The sequence below is a fragment of the Ixodes scapularis genome, unplaced genomic scaffold, assembly GCF_016920785.2.
Source record: "Ixodes scapularis isolate PalLabHiFi unplaced genomic scaffold, ASM1692078v2 PGA_scaffold4__175_contigs__length_147842914, whole genome shotgun sequence".
Lineage (NCBI taxonomy): Eukaryota > Metazoa > Arthropoda > Arachnida > Ixodida > Ixodidae > Ixodes > Ixodes scapularis.
The window spans coordinates 60,146,266-60,164,975 of NW_024609879.1; the positions used below are offsets into that span (position 1 = coordinate 60,146,266).

Below are 18,710 nucleotides of genomic sequence, written 5' to 3' on the forward strand. Positions count from 1 at the left end.
AGAAATCCCGGGCACACTCACAATGTCGTCCCTGATACCGTCGCCGCGGATGCACCAGGCGTCAGTAGCACGCTTAGCGAAAACCACGATCACGCGGAACGAACATCCGCCGCCGTTGAGAAATCCCGGGCACACTCACGATGTCGTCCCTTACGCCGTCGCCGCGGGTGCACCAGGCGTCAGTAGCATCCTTAGCGAAAACCACGATAACGCGGAACGAACATCCGCTGCCGTTGAGAAATCCCGGGCACACTCACGATGTCGTCCCTGACGCCGTCGCCGCGGGTGCACCAGGCGTCAGTAGCATGCTTAGCGAAAACCACGATCACGCGGAACGAACATCCGCCGCCGTTGAGAAATCCCGAGCACACTCAGGATGTCGTCCCTTACGCCGTCGCCGCGGGTGCACCAGGCGTCAGTAGCATACTTAGCGAAAACCACGATCACGCGGAACGAACATCCGCCGCCGTTGAGAAATCCCGGGTACACTCACGATGTCGTCCCTTACGCCGTCGCCGCGAATGCACCACGCGTCAGTAGCACGCTTACCGAAAACCACGATCACGCGGAACGAACATCCGCCGCCGTTGAGAAATCCCGGGCACACTCAGGATGTCGTCCCTTACGCCGTCGCCGCGGGTGCACCAGGCGTCAGTAGCATACTTAGCGAAAACCACGATCACGCGGAACGAACATCCGCCGCCGTTGAGAAATCCCGGGCACACTCAGGATGTCGTCCCTTACGCCGTCGCCGCGGGTGCACCAGGCGTCAGTAGCATACTTAGCGAAAACCACGATCACGCGGAACGAACATCCGCCGCCGTTGAGAAATCCCGGGCACACTCAGGATGTCGTCCCTTACGCCGTCGCCGCGGGTGCACCAGGCGTCAGTAGCATACTTAGCGAAAACCACGATCACGCGGAACGAACATCCGCCGCCGTTGAGAAATCCCGGGCACACTCACGATGTCGTCCCTGACGCCGTCGCCGCGGGTGCACCAGGCGTCAGTAGCATACTTAGCGAAAACCACGATCACGCGGAACGAACATCCGCCGCCGTTGAGAAATCCCGGGCACACTCAGGATGTCGTCCCTTACGCCGTCGCCGCGGGTGCACCAGGCGTCAGTAGCATACTTAGCGAAAACCACGATCACGCGGAACGAACATCCGCCGCCGTTGAGAAATCCCGGGCACACTCAGGATGTCGTCCCTTACGCCGTCGCCGCGGATGCATCACGCGTCAGTAGCACGCTTACCGAAAACCACGATCACGCGGAACGAACATCCGCCGCCGTTGAGAAATCCCGGGCACACTCAGGATGTCGTCCCTTACGCCGTCGCCGCGGGTGCACCAGGCGTCAGTAGCATACTTAGCGAAAACCACGATCACGCGGAACGAACATCCGCCGCCGTTGAGAAATCCCGGGTACACTCACGATGTCGTCCCTGATACCGTCACCGCGGGTGCACCAGGCGTCAGTAGACTGCTTAGCGAAAACCACGATCACGCGGAACGAGCATCCGCCGCCGTTGAGAAGTCCCGGGCACACTCACGATGTCGTCCCTGATACCGTCGCCGCGGGTGCACCAGGCGTCAGTAGACTGCTTACCGAAAACCACGATCACGCGGAACGAATATCCGTCGCCGTTGAGAAATCCCGGGCACACTCAGGATGTCGTCCCTTACGCCGTCGCCGCGGGTGCACCAGGCGTCAGTAGCATGCTTAGCGAATTCACGATCACGCGGAACGAACATCCGCCGCCGTTGAGAAATCCCGGGCACACTCACGATGTCGTTCCTTACGCCGTCGCCACGGGTGCACCAGGTGTCAGTAGCATGCTTAGCGAAAACCACGATCACGCGGGACGAACATCCGCCGCCGTTTAGAAATCCCGGGCACACTCACGACGTCGTTCCTGACGCCGTCGCCGCGGGTGCACCAGGCGTCGGTAGTATGCATAGCGACAACCACGATCACGCGGAACGAACATCCGCCGCCGTTGAGAAATCCCGGGCACACTCACGATGTCGTTCCTGACGCCGTCGCCGCGGGTGCACCAGGCGTCAGTAGCATGCCTAGCGAAAACCACGATCACGCGGAACGAACATCCGCCGCCGTTGAGAAGTCCCGGGCACACTCACGATGTCGTCCCTGATACCGTCGCCGCGGGTGCACCAGGCGCCAGTAGACTGCTTACCGAAAACCACGATCACGCGGAACGAACATCCGCCGCCGTTGAGAAGTCCCGGGCACACTCAGGATGTCGTCCCTGACGCCGTCGCCGCGGGTGCACCAGGCGTCAGTAGCATGTTTAGCGAAAACCACGATCACTCGGAACGAACATCCGCCGCCGTTGAGAAATCCCGGGCACACTCACGATGTCGTTCCTTACGCCGTCGCCGCGGGTGCACCAGGTGTCAGTAGCATGCTTAGCGAAAACCACGATCACGCGGGACGAACATCCGCCGCCGTTTAAAAATCCCGGGCACACTCACGACGTCGTTCCTGACGCCGTCGCCGCGGGTGCACCAGGCGTCGGTAGTATGCATAGCGAAAACCACGATCACGCGGAACGAACATCCGCCGCCGTTGAGAAATCCCGGGCACACTCACGATGTCGTTCCTGACGCCGTCGCCGCGGGTGCACCAGGCGTCAGTAGCATGCTTAGCGAAAACCACGATCACGCGGAACGAACATCCGCCGCCGTTGAGAAATCCCGGGCACACTCATGATGTCGTCCCTGATACCGTCGCCGCGGGTGCACCAGGCGTCACCAGACTGCTTAGCGAAAACCACGATCACGCGGAACGAACATCCGCCGCCGTTGAGAAATCCCGGGCACACTCACGATGTCGTCCCTGACGCCGTCGCCGCGGGTGCACCAGGCGTCAGTAGCATGCTTAGTGAAAACCACGATCACGCGGAACGAACATCCGCCGCCGTTGAGAAATCCCGGGCACACCCACGATGTCGTTCCTGACGCCGTCGCCGCGGGTGCACCAGGCGTCAGTAGCATGCTTAGCGAAAACCACGATCACGCGGAACGAACATCCGCCGCCGTTGAGAAATCCCGGGCACACTCACGATGTCGTCCCTGACGCCGTCGCCGCGGGTGCACCAGGAGTCAGTAGACTGCTTAGCGAAAACCACGATCACGCGGAACGAACATCCGCCGCCGTTGAGAAATCCCGGGCACACTCACGATGTCGTCCCTGATACCGTCGCCGCGGGTGCACCAGGCGTCAGTAGACTGCTTAGCGAAAACCACGATCACGCAGAACGAACATCCGCCGCCGTTGAGAAATCCCGGGCACACTACGATGTCGTCCCTGATACCGTCGCCGCGGATGTACCAGGCGTCAGTAGCATGCTTAGCGAAAACCACGATAACGCGGAACGAACATCCGCCGCCGTTGAGAAATCCCGGGCACACTCACGATGTCGTCCCTGACGCCGTCGCCGCGGGTGCACCAGGCGTCAGTAGCACGCTTTGCGTAAACCACGATCACGCGGAACGAACATCCGCCGCCGTTGAGAAATCCCGGGCACACTCACGATGTCGTTCCTGACGCCGTCGCCGCGGGTGCACCAGGCGTCAGTAGACTGCTTACCGAAAACCACGATCACGCGGAACGAACATCCGCCGCCGTTGAGAAATCCCGGGCACACTCGGGATGTCGTCCCTGACGCCGTCGCCGCGGGTGCACCAGGCGTCAGTAGCATGCTTAGCGAAAACCACGATCACGCAGAACGAACATCCGCTGCCGTTGAGAAATCCCGGGCACACTCAGGATGTCGTCCCTGACGCCGTCGCCGCGGGTGCACCAGGCGTCAGTAGCATGCTTAACGAAAACCACGATAACGCGGAACGAACATCCGCCGCCGTTGAGAAATCCCGGGCACACTCACGATGTCGTCCCTGACGCCGTCGCCGCGGGTGCACCAGGCGTCAGTAGACTGCTTACCGAAAACCACGATCACGTGGAACGAACATCCGCCGCCGTTGAGAAATCCCGGGCACACTCAGGATGTCGTCCCTGACGCCGTCGCCGCGGGTGCACCAGGCGTCAGTAGCATGCTTAGCGAAAACCACCATCACGCGGAACGAACATCCGCGGCCGTTGAGAAATCCCGGGCACACTGACGATGTCGTTCCTGATACCGTCCCCGCGGGTGCACCAGGCGTCAGTAGCACGCTTAGCGAAAACCACGATCACGCGGAACGAACATCCGCCACCGTTTAGAAATCCCGGGTACATTCACGATGTCGTCCCTGATACCGTCGGCGCGGGTGCACCAGGCGTCAGTAGACTGCTTACCGAAAACCACGATCACGCGGAACAAACATCCGCCGCCGTTGAGAAATCCCGGGCACACTCAGGATGTCGTCCCTGACGCCGTCGCCGCGGGTGCACCTGGCGTCAGTAGCATGCTTAGCGAAAACCACAATCACGCGGAACGAACATCCGCCGCCGTTGAGAAATCCCGGGCACACTCAGGATGTCGTCCCTGACGCCGTCACCGCGAGTGCACCAGGCGTCAGTAGCATGCTTAGCGAAAACCACGATCACGCGGAACGAACATCCGCCGCCGTTGAGAAATCCCGGGCACACTCACGATGTCGTCCCTGATACCGTCGCCGCGGGTGCACCAGGCGTCAGTAGCACGCTTAGCGAAAACCACGATAACGCGGAACGAACATCCGCCGCCGTTGAGAAATCCCGGGCACACTCACGATGTCGTCCCTGACGCCGTCGCCGCGGATGCACCAGGCGTCAGTAGCACGCTTAGCGAAAACCACGATCACGCGGAACGAACATCCGCCGCCGTTGAGAAATCCCGGGCACACTCACGATGTCGTCCTTGATACCGTCGCCGCGGATGCACCACGCGTCAGTAGCACGCTTAGCGAAAACCACGATAACGAGGAACGAACATCCGCCGCCGTTGAGAAATCCCGGGCACACTCACGATGTCGTCCCTGATACCGTCGCCGCGGATGCACCGGGCGTCAGTAGCACGCTTAGCGAAAACCACGATAACGCGGAACGAACATCCGCCGCCGTTGAGAAATCCCGGGCACACTCACGATGTCGTCCCTGATACCGTCGCCGCGGATGCACCAGGCGTCAGTAGCACGCTTAGCGAAAACCACGATAACGCGGAACGAACATCCGCCGCCGTCGAGAAATCCCGGGCACACTCACGATGTCGTCCCTGACGCCGTCGCCGCGGGTGCATTAGGCGTCAGTAGCACGCTTAGCGAAAACCACGATAACGCGGAACGAACATCCGCCGCCGTTGAGAAATCCCGGGCACACTCACGATGTCGTCCCTGATTCCGTCGCCGCGGATGCACCAGGCGTCAGTAGCACGCTTAGCGAAAACCACGATCACGCGGAACGAACATCCGCCGCCGTTGAGAAATCCCGGGCACACTCACGATGTCGTTCCTGACGCCGTCGCCGCGGGTGCACCAGGCGTCAGTAGCATGCCTAGCGAAAACCACGATCACGCGGAACGAACATCCGCCGCCGTTGAGAAATCCCGGGCACACTCACGATGTCGTTCCTGATACCGTCGCCGCGGGTGCACCAGGCATCACCAGACTGCTTAGCGAAAACCACGATCACGCGGAACGAACATCCGCCGCCGTTGAGAAATCCCGGGCACACTCACGATGTCGTCCCTGACGCCGTCGCCGCGGGTGCACCAGGCGTCAGTAGCATGCTTAGTGAAAACCACGATCACGCGGAACGAACATCCGCCGCCGTTGAGAAATCCCGGGCACACTCACGATGTCGTCCCTGACGCCGTCGCCGCGGGTGCACCAGGAGTCAGTAGACTGCTTAGCGAAAACCACGATCACGCGGAACGAACATCCGCCGCCGTTGAGAAATCCCGGGCACACTCACGATGTCGTCCCTGATACCGTCGCCGCGGGTGCACCAGGCGTCAGTAGACTGCTTAGCGAAAACCACGATCACGCAGAACGAACATCCGCCGCCGTTGAGAAATCCCGGGCACACTACGATGTCGTCCCTGACGCCGTCGCCGCGGGTGCACCAGGCGTCAGTAGCTCTCTTAGCGAAAACCACGATAACGCGGAACGAACATCCGCCGCCGTTGAGAAATCCCGGGCACACTCACAATGTCGTCCCTGATACCGTCGCCGCGGATGCACCAGGCGTCAGTAGCACGCTTAGCGAAAACCACGATCACGCGGAACGAACATCCGCCGCCGTTGAGAAATCCCGGGCACACTCACGATGTCGTCCCTTACGCCGTCGCCGCGGGTGCACCAGGCGTCAGTAGCATGCTTAGCGAAAACCACGATAACGCGGAACGAACATCCGCTGCCGTTGAGAAATCCCGGGCACACTCACGATGTCGTCCCTGACGCCGTCGCCGCGGGTGCACCAGGCGTCAGTAGCATGCTTAGCGAAAACCACGATCACGCGGAACGAACATCCGCCGCCGTTGAGAAATCCCGAGCACACTCAGGATGTCGTCCCTTACGCCGTCGCCGCGGGTGCACCAGGCGTCAGTAGCATACTTAGCGAAAACCACGATCACGCGGAACGAACATCCACCGCCGTTGAGAAATCCCGGGTACACTCACGATGTCGTCCCTTACGCCGTCGCCGCGGATGCACCACGCGTCAGTAGCACGCTTACCGAAAACCACGATCACGCGGAACGAACATCTGCCGCCGTTGAGAAATCCCGGGCACACTCAGGATGTCGTCCCTTACGCCGTCGCCGCGGGTGCACCAGGCGTCAGTAGCATACTTAGCGAAAACCACGATCACGCGGAACGAACATCCGCCGCCGTTGAGAAATCCCGGGCACACTCAGGATGTCGTCCCTTACGCCGTCGCCGCGGGTGCACCAGGCGTCAGTAGCATACTTAGCGAAAACCACGATCACGCGGAACGAACATCCGCCGCCGTTGAGAAATCCCGGGCACACTCAGGATGTCGTCCCTTACGCCGTCGCCGCGGGTGCACCAGGCGTCAGTAGCATACTTAGCGAAAACCACGATCACGCGGAACGAACATCCGCCGCCGTTGAGAAATCCCGGGCACACTCACGATGTCGTCCCTGACGCCGTCGCCGCGGGTGCACCAGGCGTCAGTAGCATACTTAGCGAAAACCACGATCACGCGGAACGAACATCCGCCGCCGTTGAGAAATCCCGGGCACACTCAGGATGTCGTCCCTTACGCCATCGCCGCGGGTGCACCAGGCGTCAGTAGCATACTTAGCGAAAACCACGATCACGCGGAACGAACATCCGCCGCCGTTGAGAAATCCCGGGCACACTCAGGATGTCGTCCCTTACGCCGTCGCCGCGGATGCACCACGCGTCAGTAGCACGCTTACCGAAAACCACGATCACGCGGAACGAACATCCGCCGCCGTTGAGAAATCCCGGGCACACTCAGGATGTCGTCCCTTACGCCGTCGCCGCGGGTGCACCAGGCGTCAGTAGCATACTTAGCGAAAACCACGATCACGCGGAACGAACATCCGCCGCCGTTGAGAAATCCCGGGTACACTCACGATGTCGTCCCTGATACCGTCGCCGCGGGTGCACCAGGCGTCAGTAGACTGCTTAGCGAAAACCACGATCACGCGGAACGAGCATCCGCCGCCGTTGAGAAGTCCCGGGCACACTCACGATGTCGTCCCTGATACCGTCGCCGCGGGTGCACCAGGCGCCAGTAGACTGCTTACCGAAAACCACGATCACGCGGAACGAATATCCGTCGCCGTTGAGAAATCCCGGGCACACTCAGGATGTCGTCCCTTACGCCGTCGCCGCGGGTGCACCAGGCGTCAGTAGCATGCTTAGCGAAAACCACGATCACGCGGAACGAACATCCGCCGCCGTTGAGAAATCCCGGGCACACTCACGATGTCGTTCCTTACGCCGTCGCCACGGGTGCACCAGGTGTCAGTAGCATGCTTAGCGAAAACCACGATCACGCGGGACGAACATCCGCCGCCGTTTAGAAATCCCGGGCACACTCACGACGTCGTTCCTGACGCCGTCGCCGCGGGTGCACCAGGCGTCGGTAGTATGCATAGCGACAACCACGATCACGCGGAACGAACATCCGCCGCCGTTGAGAAATCCCGGGCACACTCACGATGTCGTTCCTGACGCCGTCGCCGCGGGTGCACCAGGCGTCAGTAGCATGCCTAGCGAAAACCACGATCACGCGGAACGAACATCCGCCGCCGTTGAGAAGTCCCGGGCACACTCACGATGTCGTCCCTGATACCGTCGCCGCGGGTGCACCAGGCGCCAGTAGACTGCTTACCGAAAACCACGATCACGCGGAACGAACATCCGCCGCCGTTGAGAAGTCCCGGGCACACTCAGGATGTCGTCCCTGACGCCGTCGCCGCGGGTGCACCAGGCGTCAGTAGCATGTTTAGCGAAAACCACGATCACTCGGAACGAACATCCGCCGCCGTTGAGAAATCCCGGGCACACTCACGATGTCGTTCCTTACGCCGTCGCCGCGGGTGCACCAGGTGTCAGTAGCATGCTTAGCGAAAACCACGATCACGCGGGACGAACATCCGCCGCCGTTTAAAAATCCCGGGCACACTCACGACGTCGTTCCTGACGCCGTCGCCGCGGGTGCACCAGGCGTCGGTAGTATGCATAGCGAAAACCACGATCACGCGGAACGAACATCCGCCGCCGTTGAGAAATCCCGGGCACACTCACGATGTCGTTCCTGACGCCGTCGCCGCGGGTGCACCAGGCGTCAGTAGCATGCTTAGCGAAAACCACGATCACGCGGAACGAACATCCGCCGCCGTTGAGAAATCCCGGGCACACTCATGATGTCGTCCCTGATACCGTCGCCGCGGGTGCACCAGGCGTCACCAGACTGCTTAGCGAAAACCACGATCACGCGGAACGAACATCCGCCGCCGTTGAGAAATCCCGGGCACACTCACGATGTCGTCCCTGACGCCGTCGCCGCGGGTGCACCAGGCGTCAGTAGCATGCTTAGTGAAAACCACGATCACGCGGAACGAACATCCGCCGCCGTTGAGAAATCCCGGGCACACCCACGATGTCGTTCCTGACGCCGTCGCCGCGGGTGCACCAGGCGTCAGTAGCATGCTTAGCGAAAACCACGATCACGCGGAACGAACATCCGCCGCCGTTGAGAAATCCCGGGCACACTCACGATGTCGTCCCTGACGCCGTCGCCGCGGGTGCACCAGGAGTCAGTAGACTGCTTAGCGAAAACCACGATCACGCGGAACGAACATCCGCCGCCGTTGAGAAATCCCGGGCACACTCACGATGTCGTCCCTGATACCGTCGCCGCGGGTGCACCAGGCGTCAGTAGACTGCTTAGCGAAAACCACGATCACGCAGAACGAACATCCGCCGCCGTTGAGAAATCCCGGGCACACTACGATGTCGTCCCTGATACCGTCGCCGCGGATGTACCAGGCGTCAGTAGCATGCTTAGCGAAAACCACGATAACGCGGAACGAACATCCGCCGCCGTTGAAAAATCCCGGGCACACTCACGATGTCGTCCCTGACGCCGTCGCCGCGGGTGCACCAGGCGTCAGTAGCACGCTTAGCGTAAACCACGATCACGCGGAACGAACATCCGCCGCCGTTGAGAAATCCCGGGCACACTCACGATGTCGTTCCTGACGCCGTCGCCGCGGGTGCACCAGGCGTCAGTAGCACGCTTAGCGAAAACCACGATCACGCGGAACGAACATCCGCCGCCGTTTAGAAATCCCGGGCACACTCACGATGTCGTTCCTGACGCCGTCGCCGCGGATGCACCAGCCGTCAGTAGCATGCTTAGCGAAAACCACGATCACGCGGAACGAACATCCGCCGCCGTTGAGAAATCCCGGGCACACTCCCCTATCGAAAAGACCATCAGGAAAATCCTGATGGTCTGATGGAGTCATATTTTGGGACGTCTGATGGTTTGATGGCCTGATGGTCTGTTGGCCTGATGGTTTGATGGTCTATTGGCCTGATAGTTTGATGGTCTGTTGGCCTGATGGTTTGATGGCCTGATGGTTTGATGGCCTGATGGTTTGATGGCCTGATGGTCTGTTGGTTTGGTCTGATGGTCGAGTGACCTGTCGTATTTTGAGACGCCTATTTTTTTACGGTTTGATTATGGTGGTTTCATGGCTAATTTAAAACAGTTCGAGTTGGCCACAACTTAAAAAAACACAACAATATGTGAATGCATAATTTGGAAACTTAATTATGCCATGCCTGGAGCATGACGAGGTGCATATCCCACTTAGAATTTAATTATATTGTCCACTGCACACTGGTAGTTGCCAGCCCGACATTTGAGTACGGCGAATGCGGCTACTAATAAGAATAAAGTCAAACAAGCTGCATTGCTTTGATGTTTTTATTATGAAGTTATGAAATCATACATTGTTTCGCTGGGCGGAATGGCTAGGTGGTTCAGAAAAACCAGAAACATTTGAGGAAGTACTATTGTGACCAATATTAGTTGAAGCGCCAAGACGCATGGCGTGTGGTACTATCAGAGCCACCTGTCGGATTTTCAGTGAACCTCTGTGTTTGCTGAGGTTTAGGCAGGTTGCTTCTTGCACTCATTGCGCCACTATGAGCTGAAAATTGACACGGAACGGCACAGTGGTGCAACGAGCACAAGAAGTGATTTGTTTCTACCTCAACGCATACCAAGGTTTGCTGAACAATCTGAGAGACAACTCTCATCGCGTGCCACGTGCAGTGGCGTTTCAGCTCATATTGGCTGCGATAGTACATCTGTTCCATTTCAATAGTATTGGAAATATATAAATTAAGCTAAATTAATATGAAGAAAAGGGTAAAAAGGCTACAACATGAGGTGCAAGCGATGGCAGACCTGCAACAGCATGGGCAGTCCGTGGTGGGACCACGCATCGGGGGAGGACAGGCAGCAAAGGGATGAGCCTGGACATGTCAAGGGCAATTCAGAGATCAGCAATGAGTCCAAACACAGGACAACCATTTACATACGTAAACAGCAGAGTGGGCCTAGAGACGACTAAGGGGCAGTAAGAGTGACGTGCTTCATTGTAATTGTGTGACCATGCAACTTTTTGGAGAGTGAGCGAGCACGGCCTGATGGGATGGCAGTAGCGACCAAGCAACCCACAACCTTTTTCAAGTGGTCAGCTGATCAACAGACTACTTTAAAGTTGTTTGCATAAACATTTAGATATATTAACCTCTAAATAATTTATCTATACCATCATTTAAAATAATTGCTTGTAAACTTGAGACCCAAAATAGTATATTACTTAATTAAGGAAGTTAGAGTATAGATGCACATACCTTTGTATTGATTTCTCTTGAGATTGGACAGCTTTTCTGACAGGTACCGCCGTATCTTCTGGTGCCGGGCTGCCCTTTCAGCCTGACGGTACCTTTCTCCCTCAGGTGTAGTCAAAAGCAGCGTGGAATATTGAAATTCCAGGGTAATTATTTTTTGCAGAGCTCAGACTTAAACCAATATAGAACGTCATAAATACAGGCTGGAGGGTCATAGTTTAAGAAGACCAAGGGTAAATTAGTCTCAAATAAAAGCAATTAAGTGGCAGCTGGCACCTAACAAACCTTCAACGTTTCTTAGTATTTACAGTGTTCAGAGATCCCCATGAAAGCAAAAGTACCGCAGTATCCTGATTTATGTTCCACTCCCAATAGACAGCTCACCCTGGCTTCTGTTAGATTCTTTTAATCACAAAACAGGTAGCCCATGTCTATAAATCTCACTGCTAGGCTAGTGACCTTGTAAGAAATAGGAGCTACAACTGTAGATAAGTAGACAATGTACGTTGGAAACTGCTTATACTTGGTTATCATCCCTCGCTGTGGTAACAGCTTAGACACACCACAGAATTAAAAAAATAGCATCATGAGCACCAGAAAGAACAATGCAGTTCTATATAAAAACAATCTTTCACATTCCTTGAAAGATCTTCCATTCATGGCCTGGCTCTAAATTTAAAGGTAATTAAACAGTCTTTCAATGTGCACCTGGTGGAGACCTCTGAAGCTTCGTTGGGAGGTAATCTAGCAATGTTGGGGATCTTGAACGTAGTCGTGACATGGCGAAAACCGCTATGTAGCTGCACTACACATCGGAGCAGCGCCGCTGTTTGGAGGTATACTCAACTGTTGGAGTAATCTCGCCCTGAACGCGATGACCTTGACATTACTTATCTCACACATAGGCGCTTAGACGGCTTAGTCCGCTTTGGTCCACGTAAAGCCCACAGGTGTTTCAAATGGCTAGGCTGTAACACGTCTACACAAACACTATGCACCCGAACGGCACAGCTCGTAGCCACGCCAGGTTTGCTGGCTAGCCCACGACGCATCGAGCTCTCCGTTGACTTCTCTTCGAGCACTTGCTCGAGTTTGTTGCTCAGAACGAAAAATAAAATTATCTGTTCAAAATACAAATCTTCGATTATTTACGGTTATTATCTGTTATGATTGACTCATTCTTGGCGGGGTACCCCCATCACATGTCCAGGTGTTAGCAGACAACCTACTAGAGTAAAACCTTGGTGATACTAACTGGTACGAATTTTGGAATAAAACAAATTCACAAATTCCCCGGCCGAAGTGCATTGTGTACGACGTGAAAATTCTTGGGTGTTCCGAATTCCTCTACGCGCTGCGACGGCTGATACGAATGTGTGCTCCACAACTGATAGTGGCAAGGAGGCCACGATCGGCGACTGTAAGCTTTCAAGGCTCCGGGCGGCTGATTGCCTGCTGCTGCCAGGGATCAGCCGCACTTTACCCAAAAACTGGAGCTCAAAATTACACGCATGTTACAATCGGACCCAAAAACACAAACTAAACAAAATGCTAAACAAACTGTGCAAAGTGGACAGCCCCATCACCATCAACACATGTTTCAAATCCAATCCAATCTGAATCCAAAATCGCTTTTTTGTTTTTGCGATCTCGTGGAATGGTGTTTCAGCCTTGGCAAAGCAAAACCGATCTTACTATAAGGTTATGTCTAAAAAACAAAGTAACTGCGTTGGCAAAAACAAAAAACCGAGTGATGTTGGTGGTGTCTTCGGTGTGGTCCACTGTGACATGCGAGCTTGGTTGGAAAGACAAAGAAACCGAATTTTTGCTTGCAAGTTTTTGATGTAGGGCTTCAACAGCACATAGTGTAGGCACTTTCCGAGTATGTGCATTTGATAAAATGTTTTCCACAAAGTGTATGTTGTTCAGCCGTCATTATTTTATCTGCGAAGTAGAATCGACATTTATCTGCGCAGTAGGATCGACATTAATTCATTTTTTAAACATTCGTGGGTTGATTATAACCGCGTGTTACTATCGGGGGCGTGTTAGAATCGTGTAAATTGCATACAAGATATTTTCTGCCATAAATAAATGCACATTCATGCATTACTTGTGTTTCAAAATATATATTTTGTTTTGCTTTCGTTGGTACGAATTTAGCATGAAATATTTTACGCGACTCCACGAGATTCATATCAAGATTTTAAAAATGTTTGCTTAATGAGAGAGCCTGCACCTTGCGCTGAGTGAGCGGTGCAAACGCCTTCTCTTGCCTCGCTGCCTTTGCCTTGTTGGAGAGGGTGCCGGTCACCGACCTCTCCAAAAGCACTTCCACTCACCCTATGGAAGCAGCAGTGATCTTGCAAAACATGGAGTCGCACTCTGCTTTCCGCATGTTGCCCGCATTCCTGGTTGACGTGCACACCTTGCCCAACATGGATCTGTTATAAACAAAAGCGAGAAACAGCTTCACATATACCAGTCGTTGACGTAGAGTGGTACCGTATACTCCAAGATGCGTTGAAAACGCACTAAAATGATTACATTAATGAAATTTAGGCCTTTAAATTTAAGACAGCACTACACATGAATTCCTATCTTCATGGGCGTCTGCGAAGCTGATGGGCCTACAAAGCTTCATGGCATCTGCATGAAACAGCTACATAATCCCTTAGTTGCATCAGGTGAGCATGACAACAGAATGTTTTCCAGGCACTGGCTGTAACTACAATTAAGAGCCAGGCTACAATAATGTTTTAATGAGTTCTTGTTGCAATCGATTCAATCAACTGTGCTTACATTATCTCAGGAGTGGCCAAAGCGAGGCTCGCGAGCCGCACGCGGCTCTTTGCGGGTCCAATTTCAGCTCGCGGCTCCCTGGAAAACGTGTCCCCTAGACGAAAAGGGTTCTAGAATTTAGAAAGAGCTACAAGTCTTGGCAGCCTGGCAACACACTACATATATACACCTGGAATGCTTTTTGCCATAGATGCGTCGAGTGACCCTGTTTCCTTTATTGTTCTAGAAAGACTTTCAACCGTATACGCATAACAGTTGTCAGGGGCAGTGACTGGCTAGTGAATCGTGTATTAATTTTTGCTTAGCAGTGGAAAGGACCTTCTGATGCAGAGTGTCATTTGTTGTTATCGCCCATTATACTTGTCCTCTATGGAAATAACTGTTCCCTCCATATTGTTTCTTGTTAAAAGAAGCCCCCTCCCCCTTTCTTTTTTCCAGCGACTCTAAACTTTCGTAGTTTTGTCTGCGGCTCTAACTCCATGTCACTCTGGCCACACCTGCACTATCCTAAACTCTTTTAATGTATATTACACACTGAATGAAAGTGAAAAGTTTTTCTATTTCACCATTCCTTCCTTTTCTGGAGGCCGATGCTAGGATCCACGATCTCATTCTTTGCAAGGATGTCCTCGTCAGCAACTGAAAAAAAACAATTTCACATTAAAGAGGTACATAAACCAAATTCCAGCGCTCATTTTATCGCTTTAATGAGTTGCAGGTTGCAACATAACCTCAAAAATACCAGTCTTTTGCTGAAGGGCACAAGCAAACTAATTTTAAAGCTAATCAAACAATCTTTCAATGTGCACCTGGTGGATGCATGTGGAGCTTATTTGGGAGGTAATCTAGCAACATTGGGGAACTTGCTACGTAGTCATGACGTAGGAAGGACATTCCTCGGTCATTCTGCTCAGCAACAGAGCGCAGTCACAACAGTAGAGTAGAGAGCTCTTTGCCGTTTATGCCTTCTTTCTCAGCATTATTGTTTCCACCCTTTATGAATGAATATCCTCTATGCAAGATATAAGCCATGTGTTGCATATGACATGTTCGGCTCTATCACCGCACAGCAAACTTCTTTCATATACTGCAGGTTCATTACAAAAGTTACCTTTTTAATGCTAAAGCATGGGTTCTGTTAGTACGGTAAACATACGAGTACCCAGAGGTCAGGCCATAAATGACTCACGTGTTAGGCAGTAGGGCCCTACAGCACCTCCCGCATCAACAGCCGAGCCGCAGGTAGTCCTGCTATTGATAGAGCAGGGTAAGTCAGAGAAAGGTGTTTCTGCCGGTGTGCCCCCTAGCAGCATTACTCACGCACATTGGGGTGTAGGCAGAAAGCATGGCATTCCTCATCAACAAATCATGACAACACAATGTTGCCGGCATCAAACTGGATCCCTGCTCTATTTTTCTTTTTTTTTTGTGAATTAGTTGATTCTTTGTCTTCCTTGTCACTCCCGACTGCTTTACTGGCCTTTGTGAAATAAAGAAGGCTTGGTAAACTGCAAAGCCTTGACTGAGTGGTGAAACATAGCAATCCCAAGGAAGTATAAATGTTAAGGACTCGACATTACATTACGCAGTGTTGGGATTCCCAAGCTGCTTTCCACACTCACATTTTGTGCACGACCAGCTCTCTTTCTGCATCAGTTGGATTGGTCAGTTGTGTGTCCGTTTCGGTTGCTGCTAGCCATATGTGGCTGGCACTGCTTTTGAGAGCCTTGCAACATCGTCACTTTCAGCTTTTGTCCTGACATAAACCGCATCTAAAAATTTAATTAGCGCTAAGATTTAGCTTTTGGACACTCCCAGAAAAAATAGGATGTACCACATTACATAGACAGGTAATGATATTCTGGTGACAAAATTTCCACAAAAACTGCTTTGCGTTAGAGGGCACAAGGGCTGACGTTCCTGGGAGGAGCAGCTTTGTGTGAACTTGCAGATGCTTCAGCTGCCTGTTTGCGCCTGGCCAGTTCAGTTGCCATTTCCTCTTGGGTTTCTCGTAGGTACAGTCGGGGAGAAAAGTCTCCAGGTCCCGCAAGCTGCGACTGAAACGCATTCATCTGCCATCTGCCGGCGGGTCGCCTGGTTTCGAGATCACAGAAGGGCGCACGTGCGTCCTATTGTACCTGCCAACGTGTGCGCTTTCCCGCTCTGCTGCGGCGCGGTGCCTAACTCGGAATCGGGCGCGTGGTACCACTTCGTAGATAGTGCTTACTGACCTATAAAGCAAGAAGTCACGGCAGCTCAATTAAGCGATAAGCTGAACTGGTTATAAAGCAAGGTGCGCTGACACGACGAAATGTGGCGCAATGCCCCAGGCGGTATCTCGAGTTTTGGAATGTATAGCAGACGCTCGTCAGCCGCCAGCGCTATCTCCGAGGCAGTACCATGTGCCCGATTCCTAGTTAGGTGCTGTGCTGCAGAAGAGCAGGAAACGCACATGTTTGCAGGCAGAGTGGGACGCGCGTGCGCTTTTGTGTGATCTCGAAACCAGGCGACCCGCCGGCAGGTGGCAGAGCAATGGGTTTCAGCCGCAGCTAGCACGTCCTGGGGACTTTTGTCCCCGACTGTACATTTGTGATCATGAATAAATAAATTGGTCAGGAAGCAATGGCAGCTGATGCAACATCAATGCAAGCCATGTATTATATGACTCGCATGAATTGACATTGAATCAGCTACGATTGTGCGCCTAGGTTTGTGCTGCGGAGCGCAAGAGTTTGGCGCTCTGTTCATTAAATGGACAGAAGCGCCACCAAAGGACTGACACTCAAGCGTGCTCTTTTTGCACCGAGTATTTCTCGAAGTGCAAGTCATTTCTTCGCGCTGACAGAAACGTCGCCGAGACGAGGAGTGCAGTGGATCGCTGCCTCATTTCAGTTGAAGAATGCTTAACCCAGCGAGTAAAATGATTTGATTTCAAAGCCAGGACCATTACGGAAAGGGCTTGTTCCCGAATCTCACCTGAAAACGAATTACCCATCGAACAGTAGCATTATGATGGTACAGCGACAGAAAAGTTGTCGAGATGAGAGGACAGTCCGATCGCTGCCCTTTGTAGAATGCACAGCCCAGCGAATAAAGATAGTTCGATTGGAAAGCGAAAACGTTGCGGGAAAAGTTTGTCCCTGCATCTCGCCTGCAAACTAATTAATGTGCTATTTATTGAACGGTGGTGTGCCAGTATTGGAGTAGCACATCGACAGGTTCCGTCGCGCGCTGGAAGACGGAAACCCAAGATATCTGACAAGTTTGAGAGTTTCTTGTTTTGACAAGCGAGTTCAAGAATGCTGTCTTTCATTTGAATCTAAACAGCATGCATGGTCAATAAATAGATCGGTCAAAGTAACATTCAGCATATCTGGTCGAAGCGAGTCTTCAAACCTTTCACAAATATTAAAACATTCGTAAAAATTTCGTAACGTCGCCGCGCAATTCTTTTCTTTTTTCTTTTTCTTTTTTTTTTTTGGGGGGGGGGGCTTTTATTTTACCATTTTACAGAGCCCTTAATTAATTTTATCTTCAAAATAATTTTGGCATCCGCGAGATGCTGGGTTCGTCATAAAACTGTGGTCAGAAGTGGCTCATACAGCTCGCCGACAGCTTCGGTGTGTTGCGCTACTGTACGCTATGCTTCGTTTAGTTGCTGCGCCCGGAGTGTGAAACTCGGAACGGTGGAGTACGAGCAAATTAGCGCGGACTTAAGGCACAGGAGCAATGGCGGCTTGTAGGGTGCCATATGGTGTCACGTGCAAGGCAGTTCAGTCCACACGCTCAACTGAAGTATTAGCCCATGCATTCATCTGCCTAGCTTGGTGCCCCATCTAAGCAGTCTACAATATTCACTTTTAATTACAGTCGCAATAAAAAAGAAAGAAAACGGCGATTGCTTGTGGCTACGTCGCACTTTGGGATGGTAAAAAATACACAATCACCCGTCAGTTCGAGGATCTCGGCGTCGTAATAGCCTCCTCGAGTGTTCGCGTCGCCGTCCCAAGACACCTTGTACGCCGTCCTACGCTCGAAGTCGACCACATTCGAAGGATTGCAGTTTTTAAATAAAGCCCTGTGGACGTCGCTTATTTCTCCGTTCTCGCAAAATCGAGTGAAACCTACCGAAATATCTAAAACCTCGAAAACACTCCACGAGGAAGGGTGAGGCTGCCGAGGCAACAAAGCGCACGAAACAACTGGATTTGGATTTGGATTCGAAGCTTTTGGTCGAACGGATATAAGCGGCGAACGTCTTTCAAAATATAAAGTATACATTAAAATTAACGGATCGTCGAGTGTCGAACACTGCGTATGAAGTTGAATGAGAACATTTTTTAGAGAAATCTTTCAAGTGTCAACACTGCGTGTAAAGAAACTGGCGCCGCAAGTAGCCGATGCGTCGGCAGTAGCCGATACATTAAAGACTAATTCATAATTTACGCGACCTTCGACAGTCCTCCGCTCGTGGCGCAGGGGTAGCGCGTCGGCATACGGATCGAGAGGTCACTGGTTCGATTCCCCCGAGAA

The 18,710-nt window shown here is 53.5% G+C and overlaps 1 long non-coding RNA gene across 2 annotated transcripts; it reads right to left on the reverse strand.

The window, feature by feature from the left end:
* Window positions 1–13,649: 13,649 nt before the first annotated feature.
* On the reverse strand, window positions 13,650–18,386 carry LOC120847007. 2 transcript variants are annotated; one of them, XR_005717147.1, is made up of 4 exons: window positions 18,125–18,386; window positions 15,367–15,425; window positions 14,744–14,816; window positions 13,650–13,819 (listed from the first exon to the last, which is right to left on the reverse strand). It is a non-coding gene; the product is annotated as an uncharacterized LOC120847007 (long non-coding RNA). The 2 variants fall into 2 exon arrangements; XR_005717146.1 differs by lacking the exon at window positions 13,650–13,819 and adding an exon at window positions 14,183–14,271.
* Between the last annotated feature and the right edge of the window lie 324 nt (window positions 18,387–18,710).